Below are 19,104 nucleotides of genomic sequence, written 5' to 3'. Positions count from 1 at the left end.
ATCCCATAGAGCATAACTGGTTAGATAGCCACTTCTTTTTCACCCATACGAATTATGTCCAAAGAATAGGTTTAACTCCGCCCTATCCCTCTCTTGAACAAGAGATGGAACACTTATAACTTTGCTTTCAATATTGGACCCTAGTTTCGCAATGTGAAACGAAATTTACTACTGGGATCACGCTTGTGAGCCCTACAAAATTGTAATATTAATCTGTCTGTCTGTTAATCCACAAGATAATTTATAAACAAAAACAAACTTTATAATTAGTTTTCTTTTCCAATAGATAGTTACAGGGATTATCTCGACTTATTAGAGGGATTATTAGAGGAATATCTTAGTTCGTTAATGCAATTACTCCTTTAATAAATTCATGAATATAAGTGGCTTAAACGATGGCTATTGGAATGCTATATAATGGAAATATGCGATGAGATGAGAATGTTTTAGGTTATATATTGGGAGTTAAAACTTAAAAAAATGGTGAAGTTTGTATATCACATTCTTGAAGTATAAAAGGGAATACAGGGTATTTCAAAACAACTCCAACATCGTTTCCGAGGTGATTCCAGACACCAAGATAAAACAAAAAGTATAGACCAACCTGGGTGCACAAATACTTCCTTTCAGAGTTATAGGTTGCAGAAAACATGAAAGAATGAAATTTAAGTGTCTATAGCTCCAATACTATAGGACCTATAGTACTTGAATCAACACCACTTAGGAACTAGTATGTGCCCTATCCAAATATCCATGTTTCAGAATCCTGTGGTACTGTTGCAACAATTTTTATCAAAGGAGTTGATAAGTACTTAAAATTATAGCAAAATTCTCTCTATAAAAATTGATGCGTGAGTAACGCAGGATTCTGAAACATTTATTTTTGGATAGGGCACATATTGGTTCCTAAGTGAAATCTTGACTTGACTGTGGTAGGTCATATAGTATTGAAGCTATTGGCCTTTAAAGTTCAGTTTTTCATGTTTTCGGCAGCCTATAACTGAAGAATTTCTGCACACAGGTTGGTCTCTACTTTTCGTCGTATCTTGGCGTCAGGAATCACTTCCAAAACGTTGTCGGTGTTGATTTGAAAAACCCTGTCCTAAATCTAGAGAACTGTTGTTTATTAATAAGTGTAAGTTTCGTTTGAACCTCATTACTGTCTCTAACAAAGTTCATTATACTCTAAATTTTGATTGGGGCACGATAGTTCCGTGGTAGAGCTCTTACTTCTGGTGCGTGAGGACCCTGGGTCGATCCCCTGTCAGGTAAGTTTGTGGTAGACAACATCGTGTAAATGGGTTTTCTCCCGTTTTCTTCCACTTTCTCATTCCACCAATTCTTCCATCATCATTCACTTGCTTTAATCATCGTCTCCCTTAGCCTAAAGGCATAATCGTGGGACGTTAAACCGAAAGATTTTTCTAAATTTTCATAATACTCTTGCGAAATTTATAGACACAACGGAGTTCGTGTATTTTCGAGAAAATCATTATCTTAATTATTTTTTCTTTTGTCATAAAAACCTTGATAACTTTCTAACATGTTACTGATTTTTAACAAAAAAATAAACATGATGCTAGAAAACTTTACGAAGGGTTCTTAAGAATATGGAATGAAAATAAATGTTAGAAAGGCAAAAGCCACGGTGATTGGACCGAACCGGCCCGATACCAAATATAAAAGTAGAAGGGGAGAAATTATGTGATTATCTTTCTGTACCTAGATAGTATTATTAGTGATTATATGAAGTGCGAATATGAAATACAGGGTGCGGGACGTAAAACCGGCCCGTCGTAATATTCTGGTATATTGTGTTTTTGGCAACACTTAAATAATCTACCTTCCTACCAAGAGATGGCGTGTCGAGGTCGGGTCGACTTACGTGACCTGCAGCAGCCACGTGCAGCCGCAGCCAGTGAAACTTGTCGAAACCAGTTGAGAAAAAGGCCTCGTTGTGTTAAGCCGGGTGAGTGTCAGTGTGTGATAATGCCGTATTCGATACCCGAGCGTGTTGCCATTGTTGAAGGGTTCATTCTCACTGGATCTTTTGTGAAAACAAAGAATTTGTTTCGGGAGAAATTTCCAGGACGTTCTGTGCCAGCAAAAAGCACCATTCAGGAATTGATTGAAAAATGGCGGCGTACAGGATCGGTTCAAAATGCTCCCAGGAACAGACGACCATCTGTCTGCACACCTGAATTAAAGATGCAGGTGGAGGAGATAATGACAAGAAGTCCTCGAAAGTCAACCAGGAGATTGAGTCAACAGGTTCATGCGAGTGAGAGAAGTTGCAGACGTGTTTTAAGGGGACTGAAGTTAAAACCGTACCGGATAAGTGTTGTGCAAGGACAATCAGCAAAGGCTTGTGGCCTCCTCGGTCACCAGACTTGTCCACGTGTGACTTTTACTTATGGGGACTGTTAAAGGGAAGAGTATACGAAACAAATCCACACACAATTGAAGAACTCAAGACCAGGATCCAGGATGTCACCAATAGCATTACAACACAAGAACTGACAAGGGTATATATGAATCTCCTCAATCGTGCTCACATGTGTGTTGAAGTGGGCGGAGGACACTTTCAGCACCTGCTGTGAAGACTGCTGTGAAGGTGAGTAGTCATATTCAATACATTACATTTCATTTATGTATTGTAGTTAATCATATTCAATACATTACATTTCATTTTATGTGTTCACTTTACGGGCCGGTTTTACGTGCCGCACCCTGTAGAAGCAAAGAGACGAAGGACGAAAGAATCCTTCAGGAGGAAGAAAAGTCTATTTTGTGAGAAAAAGGATTTGTGATGAATATAGTACTGTATTTGGCTTAAATGTGGATATTACGCAAAAGTGATCCAAAACGGCTGGACGCTCTCGAAATGTGAGTGTGGAGAAGAATGAGAGAATTGTTTGGGACGAGAGAAAGGCGAATCAGTGAGTATTAGAAATTTCAGAGGAGAAACGAACAATTTTAGGTATTATTAAGAGAAGGAAGAAAAACCGGTTGGGAAATTGACTAAGAAAGAACTGTATCATGAGGAATATCCTACAGGGTATGGTGGGAGGAATGAGAGGGAGGGGGCGAAGGAGGGTACAATTAATGAACGACATTAAAACAGAAAAATCGTAGCCCATGTCAAGACAAAGAGATTAGCTGAGGATCTTGGAGCATGGAAGCTTCTCAGTTGCAGCAAATGACATGTCAATAATAGCAGATTACTTATGATGATAATATTCATTTGACAAATATTCGACATGATCGCAAAACAACCTTGACCACACTTTCATAAAAGTCATGTGCTATCTACGTAATTACGTTATGCACTAGGATATCCGATGTTAGCAGCGTAATATTCACTCTATTTTTATTCACAGATTTAACTATTGTTGTATTATTGCTTTGGTCTGTTCTATGTTTTGTACATTTTTGTCATTTGTAAATATATTTAACCGTATTACAAATACCAAAAAAAAAAAAAAAAAAAAGATCACTTACAAATGGGAATTCTGTAAAGGGATTTTGTAATATTTTAAATGCAAAAGTAGATGTGTAATGGAGAATAAACTTGGGAGAAACTTATAAAATTATTATTGTTAACAGCAATAGTAAAATAAGAAGTATTAGTACTCTGCAGTATCTTATTAATTTTCAGTTTCTATATTTAAATCCTGAATATATTTATTATCTATTAACTACTTGAATTCAAAGATTGAAGCAAGGCTTTTGCACTACTGTTGATGAAGGGTTATGCCCTACCTGTTTGCACATACTTCATTAAAAAAAATTAGGTCACCCAACTGCACTATTATTTAGGGTCTTCATAATTACTAGTATTTTGTCATTACTGGTTGGTTACTTGCGAGCAAATCATTCAGCTCAGCTCTTGGATGATTTCGTCATCACGACATACAAATTTTACGCTCTATTATAGGCCATTAATTCCTTCTATTCTCCCTCCTTCTTTCCTTCATCTGTTATTTACTGACAGAAGTCTCTGTTCCTTGAACGGAGAGAATCAGGTTTAATGAATACTGAATTTATATTCTCACGTATACGACTACACTTCGTACATTATCGGCAACTTCTACCGTGTCCACTAATTGAAGATGGCTGCGAGGCGGAAGCTCATCTCTCCATCCACCACTTTCTCACTCTATGTCAAGTATCAAGAAACACAAAAACACACATTTCATTATTTTAAATGAAGAGTCTACCAGGTTTCATTTCTGTAAATCTAAAGAATTTTGATTTATGAGCTTCCTAACCCCAGTGACATCCATGTGAATGCCATGAAAACGTATCTCATATAAAGGATCGTATTAATTCTGGAGATGCTGAAATTTATTAGTGGATCCAAGATAAGACTTAGTTCTACTATTTCTCCTTAGGTAACAGCACCTTACTGACATAGAAGACAAAAAAAATGTGTTGTGTCAGTAGACGACAGATCTAAAGGAGCATTCAATTACAGCACGCATATGTTCGTTTTGGTGACAAACAATAAGCAACTTCGAGATCTATTTCGCAATCGGAAAATAAACACTTGTCGTCTTTAATCTGTTAGTGTTGCCAACCTGAATCAGCATAAAATCCCTCTAGAACGTCAGAATTTCCCTTTTTGTGTCTCAATTTTCCACAATGAAAATAATGTTTTTATCAATAATGTGAATGTTCTTCCATATAACAACTATCTCGTATATAACGGTCTACACGGTCTTTTAACAGTAAATGAAACCGGTATTACAAGACGCACATAGGATAATGACACTTGGAACGAAAGGGCTTAATGACCCACCCAACCCATCCTTTCTCTTGTGGGTCTCACTTTTAAAAGCACTAAATTGGTTAAAAGCAACAATTCGATCATTATTGTTATCATTTGACAAAATCAATAAATAAAATAAAATTAGTCTTATTTGCCTACCCTGCTGTGGTCAGAATAAGATAGGAACAAAGTTTTAACTTTGTATAAGCCCAACAGTAATTGTCTAGCCCCCATGTAACCAGCAAAATGTGTTTTCCGGTGTTGAGTTGAGAAAGTGTATGTTTGAAAATTTACTGAAATCTGAACTAATGATCGAAACACGAGTTTTAGAAACGTTATGAGAAACACAAGGTCTCAGAGACCCATTAGTCAATTTTGTATTATATTTACTTTCAAATGTATTTAGGGTATTTTATAATAAAAGGGCCAAATAAATTCAAACTTTCACTTGCAACTAGGGTTGCCAACATTGCGTTTTAAAATTTACCACTGGGTCTCAGAGACCCATGTTTCGGTTAAAGTGTTACTCACATGATCTGCAGAGAATTTTACTCTTATGTAAAAAGAATTCTGCTGTATTGAAAAGTTAAAAATGAAAACAAGTTTGAGTCTGTTCAGGAGTAAATGTTAATTACAGTTTCAAATCAACTCTATTTTTCTCCTTCAACAAATATTGCTAAACATAGATTTAAAAAAACATACATGGATGTGTTTAACTGAAATAAGATTCTAATTTAACGAAATTGAATTTGGACTAATCAAGCTGTAAATGTACGGGTAAGCAGATTTGAAAAGTTGGCAGCCCTGTTCATGTATATATAGAAAAATTATATCTCTAGGAGAACAATTTCCTTCTTTAAAATGTCCTCTTCCTTTTTCTTTCCTTTTTTTCTTTCCACCTGACTATTTCTAATGCGTCCTCATTATTTTTTCCCTGTATGCAGCTAATTGTTTTTTCAATATTTGGTTTATACGAATTTTGAATACTTTTGTCTTCTTTTGTGGTATGTACGTAATATGTCTACACCAGAGAGAGAAGAAAAAGTAAATGAAAAGACTGGAAACGTCCACCGACGTGACTAAAACCAAGAGACCAAGATACTAATGTTAGAGGCTTTGGTGTAACCGAACTCATCTAAAACCAGACAAATTTCCTTTTTTCTTCTCATACGTTACGTGATTAGCAATCCTACTTCCACGCTGATAAGACTAAGGTCGTGTCTCAGTCTCTTTCCGCTAAGACTGTCATATTAATCTAAGAAGGTAATCAAACGATTCTTTGCCCCTTCAATGCATTAACTTTAAAATTTGGTATTTCATTGGACAAAGAAAAGGTCAGAGAGCTTGCAAAACCTGGATGAACCTCCTACGTCTACGCCTCCATTTCCTTTTCTTTTTTATTTAAAGAAATTATCACATTTTCCTTTTAGAATGAAAACGTCTGACCGAAAAGAGTTGAATCCAGAGAACAGAAAGATATGCTTCCAGTTTCATGCGTATTACCGTACATAATTGTTTCTTCATTTCGGTTATACGTCATTGGACGAACAATTTAAGGTATGGTCAATTGAAACCGAAAATCCACTCTTCTTCTTTCGGATCAGGAGTTCCACAGCTCATATACCTTTAATTTGAATGATTGCTCACGATAATAGATATCTGCAATGGGGTTCGTAGTTTCTTCCTAGATTTCAAGTAAAGTAATCGTTTGAATTAAGGGGATACGGACAAAATCTCGCGGCCGAAACATCGCCGCCCAAAATCTCGCCGGCCAAAACCTCGCGGGACAAAATCTCGCCGGGCCAAAACCTCGCCGCCCAAAACCTCGCGGGACAAAATCTCGCCGGGCCAAAACCTCGCCGCCCAAAACCTCGCGTGGCCAAAACCTCGCCGCCCAAAACCTCGCGGGACAAAATCTCACCGGGCCGAAACCTCGCGTTGCCAAAACCTCGCCGCCCAAAATCTCGCCACCCAAAACATCGCGTGGCCAAAACCTCGCCGCGAATGAAACCTTTCTTTAAAATTTACCCAATAAGTTTCTTAATATGCAATTCCATATTACAAATAATAATAATAATAATAATAATAATAATAATAATAATAATAATAATAATAATAATAATAATAATAATAATAATAATAATAATAAGATACAAAACATCGTGTGCGTGGGCTTTCTCGGGTTATTCCCGTTTCCTCCTACTTTCTTTATTCGATCATTTCCTTCATCCTGGTCATCTACGTCTCCTTTAACCTACAGGACATAATCAAGGGACGTCGTAAAAACTCATATATTATTTCATACTTTCATAAATATTATTAGATTTTTGTTAAAATTTTAAGTTTTTGGATGTTCCAAAGTTCACGAAACTAACCCCCTTAGTTGTCATTAATTTCCTTATGCAGTCTTTCTTTTCCTATAACCAGTTTATAAACATCCTGTCGCCCTACCTTCATTTGAAATCCTCTAATACAGAAATAGAATTTTCATATGGTATCGCGGGACTTGGTCAACTACCCGTGATACTTCTTCTGAAACAGCGTCTTTTATACCGTCATCCTTATCATCTGTTGGAACATTTACATTTTGGTCAGGCGAGATTTTGGGTATGGCGAGATTTTGGGGCACGAGGTTTTGGAAGACGAGGTTTTGGCAAGGCGAGGTTTTGGCCCGGCGAGATTTTGGCCTGCGAGGTTTTGGGTGGCGAGGTTTTGGCCAGGCGAGGTTTTGGCCCCGCGAGATTTTGGCCGGCGAGGTTTTGGCCAGGCGAGATTTTGCCCCGCGAGATTTTGGGCGGCGAGGTTTTGGCCAGGCGAGGTTTCGGCCCGGCGAGATTTTGGGCCGCGAGGTTTTGGTCCGCGAGGTTGTCGCCACGAGGTTCTGGCCGCGAGGTTTTGTACCCAAACCTGAATTAAGTTTCCGGACACAAGCAATATTTTCTAAATTTAATTCCCCGATGTTTTGTTTACTTCTTAGCATTACCAGTTTTTGTTATAACAAAACATCTGTTTTTGGATACTGAGTGGTCATCAAAATACGAGGGAGTATCAAAAAGTTCGTGCAATCACCTAGAGGGTGACAAACTACGAACTACCTCGGACTTGCATTTTACAGTTAAGCCTTTGGATATTAGCCATGTAAGTTCTGGACTCGCTACAACAACTCTTTCTTTTATTTGCAAGTAAATCACTGAAGGTGCGATGATTGACAAGTTTCAGGTACGAAGCATCATTAAGTTCTTCCATTTTCAGGGGATATCACAAAAGCAGATCCACGAAGAGATAAAAGAAGTTTATGGAGATGAAAGCCCATCCTATAAGATGGTATCCAAGTGGAAACAACAATTCGAAACTGGACATATGACCACCGCAGACCCCTCTAGATCTGAAAGACAATCTTTCACTCATGATGCCACCTTGATGGAGAAAGTTGAGAAGATCATAATGGAAGACAGAAGGATAACCATTGAAAAGTGAAATATGTGCAATAGTTACAAGTTTTTGGTCTGCCTGGAATGTCATTCACAATCAGTTACATCTCTAGAAAGTGGCAGCACGGTAAGTGTTTCGACTGCTCTCACTTTTCCAGAAGAGAAATCGTGAGGACGCCGTAAGACAAATGTTGTATCGCTGTTAGGTGAATGAAGATAATTTTTTCGGTAGACTAGTGACAACGGATGAAAGTTGGGTTTATCCTTATGATCAAGAAACAAAGGAAATGAGCAAAGAATGGAAACATTCCTCCTTCTTTAGCCCTAAAAGACACGAGTGCAGAAGACTTTCGTCAAAGTGATGTTATCCGTTTCCTGGGACTGTGAAGGAGTCATCAAGATAGATTACCTACCACAGGGGCAAACTATTACCAGTACCTATTATTCTCATCTCCTGACTCAGTTGTGGACGATCACCGTGCTCGTGGGTTTTCTCGGGGTTCTGCCGTTTCCTCCCACTTTCTTCATTCCACCATTTCACTCATCTCTCATCATCACCGTCTCCTTTAGCCTAACCGGCATAACCGTGGGACGTAAAACTTAAAGATTTCATTTCATTTCATTTTTCCTGACTCAGTTATGAGAGCAACTGAAGAAGAAACGTCGTGGATTGGGCACAAAAGGAGTAGTGCTGTTCGCAGACAATGCATCAGCTCATTCCGCTCAAGCATCCATACGATATGAAATATTGCCCCACCCCATACTCACCGAACCTAGCACCAAGTAACTTCTTTTTCTTCAAAAAAAAATGAAGAATCCACTCAGAGGACGTCATTTTGAGAGTAGGAATGACATCACTTCTGAGGTTGAACTGTGGTTTCAAAGCCAAACTGTGCACTTTTACAGAACAGACTTACAGAAAGTGAAGAGCCACAGGAAAAATATGTCCCTAGGCACGGTAACTACGTAAAGAAGGACTAATACTATCATGGTGTCAGAGTTCTCGAGATTGGATTTCTTCTAGTGATTCCATGAACTTTTTGATATTCCCTCGCACAAAAGCATTTCTCAAACTCATGAATGCTATGCCGTAAATGTGGGAATGATACTGTACAAACAAGACCCTACTCGACATTTCTGCGTATTCTTTTTCGTACTGTACCGAAGCTGAGTTTTATGACACAAGGTAACATTGTTTAGAGAAAAATAGACAAAATACTACAAACTTTTTTCTCTCCTCCAGATAATCCTACGTACGCCTTGTTCGCGAACCGTAATATATTATACTCATTGATAATTTATATAACAATTTTTAGGGATGCGCACGAGATGAGTCGAGACAGGATTTTCCTGACAAAATTCGAGTCGAGATACGGGTCTTCCAATAGAGAAATATTCATTTTTCGAGTCGAGACATCACTTTTACAGCACATTTTCGAGACGAGACAGCCAAAAATCTTGTCTCGTGCGCATCCCTAACAATTTTGTGTGTAGGCAATCCACTGATGGCACACAAGGGCGCTGTTATTAACAATGTCCATACGCTTGATGAAGAATGTTAACTGTAACGGACAAGATTTTGGTTTTCAACAATCCTTTCTTCCTATTTCTCAAACAAAATTGTTAAGATGTTTTAAAACAACGACTTTAAATGAACAAATATTTTGTTTTTGTTATTTAATTTATCAAAGCCTTATATCACTTGAGTAGACCCACCTCCTAAAGTTTTAATTACTCATGACTCATACCCCGCACCGGTTATCACGCCTTTTGAAATTGCTATAAATTCATTCACTTGAACGTTATCTTTTAATATATAATCATAGCAAATGACTTTGGGTTTTATTGCTTTAATATTTTGAAGTTGCATTGTGTGAACGGTAAGACAATGAGGGAAGACAATGGTAAGTTACATTTTCTAACTTTCAAGTAGACTGAAAAGAGGGATCAACATTCCCATGCATTGCAAAGCAATGATGTACCAAACAAGTTTTCCGTGCCATCTATAGGTATTCTACTTACTAACTCAACTTCAATGGAAATGACACTTACCATTCTCTTATTCCCGAACCCCACATACATTCTTCCAATATCGTGTATTGTGATACATCCAGGGGTAAAAGTGAGGGGGAACGCGAGGGAACGTCGTCCTCCCACTTCCATAAAATATCTATTACGTCCCTCCACTTCACTTCCTACAAAATTACAATGGGCAGAGATAGGTAAGGGGGACGGCGTGGCGTTATGTTTCTCCCTACCTTTTCAGATCCACTTTTACCCCTGGATAGGGCTACACTTTACTTCTTTATATTACATACAGGCAGTGGCTTACTTATGATTTTGTTTCGGAGAGAGCTTTGCTAACTTTCGGGGGTGCTTTGCTTGAAAATATGAAAATTCTGCAAGATATTTCATATACTTTACTATAGTAAGTAAGATTTTGGGGGGGGGAGGCTTGAGCCCGAAAGCACCCCCTAAATACACCGCTGCATATAGGTCTATCCACTCTCTCTATCCTCATTCATCCTCTTCAGTATTTCTTCCTTCAGTACATGTCATATTCATATATTAAACTATACATATATTCTTGGAGTTCATAGTAACGTTACACTGTATTTTGTTATACATGTATATGATATGGCGATACAGATGCAATATAGATTATGCAATACAGATTTTCAGCATTACAGGCTCCTCTGACATTATGATTGTTTTATTTACTCTTTGGATCCATTACAGAATAGAAGAATTCCCAACTGCAGTATTTGGTATTACACCTTTGAATGTTTCACGCAAGAACTTTTCATATAAAAAGAACATTAGTTATAGGATTAACTGTAAACAATGAATGCAAAAGTTTGGAAAATGTTACAGAATGGCTGCAATATATTCAACCATTTGCCTATCGACAAGTATCAGAACAGAAACGGTAAAAGAAAACGACAAATAGTATTTTAATTAGGGATAGAAAAAACCGGTTTTTATAAAAATTGAAAACAGATTTCAAGAAAAATCATTTCGGTTTTCTCGAAAACCGGTTCGTTTTATCCAAAAAAAACAATTCCATTTTTAACCGAAACCGGTTTCGGTTTTCTCCAAAAACCGGTTCGATTTTCACCGAAACCGGTTTCGATTTTCTCCATAGCCGATTTCGTTTTCTTTTAAAACCAGTTCGGTTTTCACCGAAACTGATATCGGTGAAAATTTTTGGAAAACACACTAAACTTTTCTGTGGAATTGGAATCGGTTTTCGAAGAACAACGAAACACTATTCAGGCCGAAATAGAACGAATTTTGGAAAAACCGGAAAGGTTTTGAAGAAAACCGAAACTGGATCGGGTGGAAAACCGAACCGGTTTCGGAGAAAACTGAAACCGGTTTCGGTGGAAAAAACAGTGTTTTTGAAAATTTTCAAAAAAAAAAGGTTTCAATTTTCCTAAAAACCGAAAACAAAACCGGTTTTAGTGCCCGCCACTAATTTTAATATGCATTTAGCTTTCCAAAAATAGGTTTCATATCCGCCCATATACAAAGTCCCATTTTGAGCTCCTCTGTGGCTAAGCGGTTAGCGTACGCGCCTTTGGCGTGGGAGACCCGGGTTCGATTCCCGGCGGGAGCTCATGTGGTTCGGATTCCACGTTAATCAGTAGGTCCACGTCTCATATAGCCTCGCTGCTGACAGGGACGCTAAACTAAAATCAACTCAACAACAAAGTCCCATTTTCCATCTACTAAAACCGTAAACGGAAGAGATCTATTATCATTTCCAGGTTGAATATCAATTCTCATCAAGCAAATACGCTAATAGTAACAATAGAGGTATGTTTATGTGCAATATAGGTTCCATCTTCGACTCTTAACCTCCTATTCAAACTGGGAAAAGCAGACATGTATTACTACTTATGGTTTCAATATTGACATCACAAAGCAAACACGGTAACATATGTCGACAAAAGTTGTTTTGATACCCTGAAGTCAGGGGCTGTTAAATATGCGATTCGAACTGGATTGGTCGCTGGGAGTGTGACGTCACGTGGAAGAGAGGAAGTCGCGTCGTCTGTTTTTAGCATATACTTTTCGTATGCTCAGAGCGTGTTATATTAATAATTTCGTATGCTTTTTTTTTTCAAACAACATAGAGAGAAAAATATTAATTCTAACACTACAAATAAGGAGTTAAATGGTTATACAAGTGATAAATATAGTATATATTAATATTATGATACACTTACCTTTATTGTATTTTGAGTACTGATAGGGAGTGTTAGTGGTGGTTCTAATTGTAGTCTCCGGAAAAACTTACAGAAGCCGAAACCTATTGTTTGTTTTTCTTCGTATTGGATTTCTTCATTGCTTGGGCTTTATGTTTTTGGTTGAGATGCCGCACACGGATAAATGTCCTTGTTCTTACATATGTTTCTATTATTTTTGGGTTTAGTTCGGGATATTTTGAACCTATTTCTGAACATAAGGTTTTCATAACATTTTTGCACATCGAAATGTTAGAGCGGTGAAAAGCAGCGAATATTATCTCAAAATCTAAGATCTTTTGAAGCCACTTCGTTGATGGAACTGTAAGTCCCTTCCCGGAGATAATACTTATCCAGTCTCTATGTTCGTTTATCGACATTTCTCCCGGCGTACCCAACGAATTGTCAATGCTACGACACTTAAAAGCAATATATCCAGCAAGGTATTTTACAGCATCTGATGGGACATCCTCATTGTTGTTGATGTGATCTGCGCAGTTTTGCTCACTCAGCAATTCAACTTCTATATCCTCCTGCACTTGTTCAGTTGAAGCTTCGTGTACTACGTCAATGCATAGTTCACTTGTAACGAAATTTAAAAAGTTTTCTTCCGAGTCTTCTTCTAGCTCAGAAACATTACTAGAGGCAGGAACATCTTCGCACACTGAAGTTCTTCTTGATAGTGGTATATCACTGGAATTTCGTGTTAAAATTAAAAGTCTGAGCCTATTCCGGAATTCAAAAGCAGTAGGATTATTATAAAAGATTCCAAGTCCTCTAATTCGTGAAAAAAAATTCTCCAAACAATCTTGATTTAATTTTGACGTTAAAATATATGTCAGTTTCTCACTTTGCATTTCTTCAAAAAGCCCTAAAAGCGATTTGATTGAAATTATGAATCCTTTCTGGAAAGGTAACAAACTCTTTCTGTTTCCGATCCTCATGTTGGAACAAACATCCAAAAATCTCCGCAAAGTATTTTCTTGACTCTTTAAATTTATACCGAATCCACTCCGCAAAGGCGATTTTTAATCCTTTGGGATCCTTGAATTTAAAACATCAAATACATCATTTACCAATTCAACAAACTGACTTTCCTTATCCTTGTGCAAAAGGTACTTCAGTAACTGAGCCGTGCGATGCGAAAATAATTGTGCAGCCATCCTTACATTTTGACGTGCTCGTCCTCGTACACTTAAGTGGGCTTCAGATATATGATGGGAAATTGACAGATCACCTTGCTGGTTAATTATTAGATCTTCAATCATCTTACGTGATATTTTAGTCCCATCTGAAAGAGTTATTCCCTCATCGAGTAAATAGTTTCTGAGAAGTTTGAGAAGATGAGGGACATCACAGAAGAAGAAGACCTTCCTAGTCTCGTCTGCTGGGTTCGTGAAAAAGGTTTTAGACGTACTAATTCCCAATTCTTTCAAAACTTTTGAGTTTTTTCCTCCCATGTCACATGTTACAGCAGCCACTTTCAATCCTGCGTTTTCCACTTTGCATATAATTCTTTGTAACAAACTGCTAGTCATTGATGTATCGAAGTCAAAGAATATTGGTTGCTTCCATTTGCTGCATAAACCACGGATCATAACTACTTGTGCATTACTATAAGGACCAAGAATTCTATCGTCGGTGGAATCATAGCAAATCCGTTCATCTAAATGCATTTCATCAAATGACAAAACTGTTAATTTCTCCAGGGAAGTGAACGTAGCTGCCTTGGCCTTTAATAAACATAAAACTTCCTCAAGAATACCTGGACTGCATTTAAAACTTTTGACCCACTTCTGAAGTGTAGCACGACATGGCAGAGGAGTTTTCTTTCTCCGGAGGTAAGCGTAAGCTTTTGGTGACAGAGCTCTTAAAGCCAAAGCTGTGGCAATATCTTCTGCGCTCCATCGTACACTCTTCTTCCCTGTTACTAAACATTTTATCTGCCCAGGAGTAAAACATTTCGACAGAATCTTCTCAACTTCTCTAAAAACTATGCTCTTGGAACATGATGGGATAGTCCTACGCTTTAAACGCATTCTATTTGCTGTGGCTCTGGCCTGCTTTAACGCAATGTCACATTTCTTCAGAGCATCTTCTTTAGCTGCATTTTCCTTCTGTAGTATTTCAATTTTGTCTTTCAAACGCTGGATTTCTAGATCTTTCTCTACATCCATTAAAGTTTCTGTATTTGTTGTCTTCTCAAGTCTTCTCTTCTTCGGAGATAGTGTCTCAAGATTAGAAATTGCTCTTTTCCTTATGTTCCTTACTTCATTTCTCTGTCCACGATCATTCGAGCCCTAAAAAAGAAAATAATGTGTTTTAAGATTTGCATTTCAGGTTGTGCATTAACAATTATACAGTGGAACAGTGTCATAACTTGTGTGTGTGTGTGGGGGGTGCCTCCTAATTGACCCTATTTAAGCTTCCTTTCGTTCGAGGGGTTCACTTCATTATTAAACTTTCTTACTCCATATGATAGAATACGAACATTAAGGTGCAAATGAAGCATGGAATACATTTATCACATCCAAGTATTTAAAAAAAAAAAAAATCTTTCGAAACGAAGGAAAAAAGGTAAAGAAAACATGTTTTCGGTCAATTTCAGTAAATTGGTTACCATTAGGGTCCCCCAGAAATAATATATATTTGTGTCAAATATTGTTTCGTCAAATGAACTAGTAAAAGATGGGATGCGCCTATCATGCTATTTCCAAAAGAACTGAAAATAATTTAGGATGCTGCTGCTTCCCCAATATACGTTTCTAAGTAAAGCACAAATGCAATATGGGCTCTACTTCAGTAAAATACGAACTTGGGCACTTATAACTAATTACAATGTTTATTGAGCTTTTAAAATCTAGGTAGGCCCAAATTTTATATTTTCGTAGGGGACCAACTTCAAATTTTCTTCGGCGGGGGAATGTTCACGCCGCAGGAAAAGTTGCAATTTACGCCACTGCAGTTAAAATACAATATTACCATAGCAGGATACCGGGCTCCCAAAATACCAGTATGCATTCATGACGTCCTTAATTTACTTGGAAGTCTATATGCTTTACACTCCGTGCTTTTAAAATTACAACTAGCGAAAAAAAAAATGGTCTGATTCCTCAATTTTTCACTCAAGCTCGATTTTTTTCGTATGGCCTACGTATACAGACAGCATCGATGCGTGGACAGTCGAGTCCTCACTCCAGACTTTTTAATCGCATTCACGCAATCTTTGCTTTGGCTAATTACATATAGCCTACATTTCCCCATAAATAAATTAAAAAAAAAAAAAAAAAACTCGTGATGCGTGGGATAGCTGTTCAATCTAGGTTTCGTGTAGATCTCGTCCAGGACAACTCTAGATTCCCATTTATTCACGATCAAGAGTAACATTAAAATAAAATTTTTAAAAAGAACAGGGAAATAGGTATTTTCTATATCCAGCGTTCGGAATTAGAAAAATGAAATGAAATTAAATCATTGATTTTACGTTCCACGTTTATGCCGGTGAGGCTAAAGGAGACGGTGATGATCAGTAATGAATGAAATGGTGGAATGAAGAAAGTTTGAGGAAACGGGAGAACCCCGAGGAAACCCACGCACACGGTGTTTGTCCACCACAAAGTTCACTTGGTGGGGGCTGGGATCAAACCCGGGACCCCAAGCACCAGAGGTGAACGCTGTACTACTGAGCCACCGCGCCCCACGGAATTAGAAATATCACACAGTTTTTGTTTTTTTAATATGCAACTTTGGTAATGCTTTCTGTCCAATATAATGACATAATTTCATGTGTATTACTTATAATCTCTATATTAAATATATTACTTATTTATTATAGGCCTATTAGAACACAGTATTAAGACACACCTTGATAAAGAGTGGAATATATTTTCTACTTTGCGTGCCTCCTAATTACGTATGTGTCAAAACTTTAGTCTACATAAAGGTTTCTCAAACTGTGGTGCGCGTACAACATTTGGTACGTGAGCCGCTTTCGGTGGCACATATGGCTTATGGTAGTATAATAATTATGTTTTGGCGGTACGCCTGTGGAAAAGTTTGAGAAACCCCTATCTGGACTGTTTCCACCAATTCGAATCAGTCTTCGCAAAAATTTCTGACCACAACGCAACGCAAAATATGTGTTAAGAACTTTTGATAGTGAGTCTGTTTTGTAAAAATAAATAAATAAATAAAATTAAAAATTAAAATAATGCCGAGCTACTGCTACAGGTCGCAAACGGCAATTTGTGCATCAGTTCAATATAGCCAAAATGATCGCGAACTTAAAATATGCATCAGTGACTCATAGCGCAAAATCAGATCTGATATCAAATATCGCAAATTAAAAAGTGAGTTTTGCATTGCGTTGATGCAGACCGATACGGAATGAAGCCCTAGCCAAGGGCGCCGAATTCTGTAAAATTATTGTTGTTGAGTTGATTTTGATTTTAACGTCCCTTTCAGCAGCAAGGCTATATGAGACAAAACCTATTGATTAACTTGGAATCTGAACCACACGAGCTTCCGCCGGGAATCGAGCCCGGATTTGGTTGTTGGGGAGCGGAGGATTTTCAAGGAGATATGTTAAATGCAAGCAAATATATCTAGTTTCGGAAGGAACAAGCAAACTTGGGGCCCATACTTTATCTCCCGTTCCCAGAATCGGCGCCCAGGCTCTAGGTATTTAGATATCTTTTAAATTATGTACATTTAAAAATAAATTATTTTCTCTTACCTGTTTACTTTTGTTCGTTGTACTAGTGCTCTCAACAACATATTCATCTCCATGCTAATTTGGGATGTGCAAAGAAGGAATTGCGTCAGGTCGGAGTTTTTTTCTTACAGGTAACCCAAGAAGCTCATGTTGTAAGTCTCTCTCATAATCTTCGGGTAAGAAATGAATAGAACATACACGTGCATTGTTTACATTGATTCTGTCCGCACGTTTACACCGAGAAACCCATTCTCGTTGTACCGACAATTTCTTTGGAAAACGGTGATACATTATATCTAGAGTCTTCTTTCCCCAATTGGGACATTGTGCAACAGCACAGTTATTATTATTTTTATTCATTTTTGTCTCAGCAATAAACTACACTTTAAAAATTTGATGCATCAACACCTCGCACTATTGATTTATAATGTATTTATTTCGCGCTCTCTTCCACGTGACGTCACATCGCGCAGGAACTCTGGGTAATTTTTTCTCTCGATAGCAGAGAATGTGCTACCTGTAATACTCTATATACATTGCCCTGAAGTGATCAAATATTCTATTATAGGGTGTCCCATAAGGAACACAACTTTTAAAATTCCCGTCATTTCTATTCCGGTAAGTTGGCAGCGCTGAACGTGACCCAAGGGTGCAGATCTGCTTTCAGAATCCGTTGCATGTTGATTCTGGAAAATATTTAAATGTTGTGAACGTCAACGAATAGTTTTCACCGGACTTACAGCAACATTAAACTCTCGGGGCATCCTCGTGTTAGTCGTTCTGTGGTAAACATCGCAATCGTGTGTGGCAATGTTTACATCCAAACCGATTTTCTCGAAATTTAGCAATCAGTCTAATGACACTCGACTTATTGGGTCCATTACATTGGCCAAATATTCCAGAGAGTTTGCGAACAGTTTCTGCACAACACATTTGTATCCCACATAGCACACTACGTCCGTGGGATGTCCCATTTTGATCCCAATCATCCCATTCGGTTCCCGGGATTATCGGGACAATGAGACGACATCCCATGGACGTCCTGCATGGGACGTCCTGAAGGATTCCCATGTAGGATGTCCACGGGACGTCCCAGATGGGACAGGAGGTCCGAGAGAAAACCAATAGACATCACTTCGTGGTCCCGTTGAATATCCCGTATCCCGGGATATTAGCGAACATCTGAATCTCTCGCAGAAATCCTGTGGATGTCCCGGCAGCACATTCGGATAATTCCGGGATGTCCCGTCGCCCGCTGCGGGCTCAGTCTCGGACATCCCGTGGACGTACTTGTGCTATGTAGGAAGTTTCCACTATGACAACAAGCTGTTCTGGAGCTCCTCAGTGGCTAAGCGGTTAGCGTACGCGCGTTTGGCGTGGGAGGCCCGGGTTCGATTCCCGGCGGGAGCTCATGTGGTTCGGATTCCACGTTAATCAGTAGGTCCACGTCTCATGTAGCCTCGCTGCTGAACGGGACGTTAAACTCAAAATCAACTCTCCTCAACAAGCTGTTCTGCCGTGAAGCGCTCCATTCCTACCCATATATAAAACAGATGACGATCATGGGCTATTTGGAACTAAGAGACTACTAACCACAAGGACAACAGATGAAAATCGTGTAACGGTCAGTGCTGCCAAATTACTAGAAGAGAAATGGTGGGCATTTGAAAAGTTGCGATCCTTATGTACACTCGTTATTTAACTTCCTAGAGAAATCGATAATAAATAGCAAAGAGTGATTTTCAATGTGGAATCAGCGTTTCATTACTATTATCTTTTAATATCGATTCAGCGTATTAGGAATAGCTTTTGGTTTCAATATAAGATTCATATTGTTCGAATGCATACTGTAGATTCAAAATGTAAAAAGAGCTATTTTTCGGCAATGTATACAAATAACTAAAATACCAGATGGACATATTATAAGAAAAAGAATAC

Source organism: Thermobia domestica, chromosome 2 (assembly GCF_964235325.1).
Source record: "Thermobia domestica chromosome 2, izTheDome1.hap1.1, whole genome shotgun sequence".
In the NCBI taxonomy this organism is placed as follows: Eukaryota; Metazoa; Arthropoda; class Insecta; order Zygentoma; family Lepismatidae; genus Thermobia; species Thermobia domestica.
Note: the sequence above shows the minus strand (reverse complement) of the source record.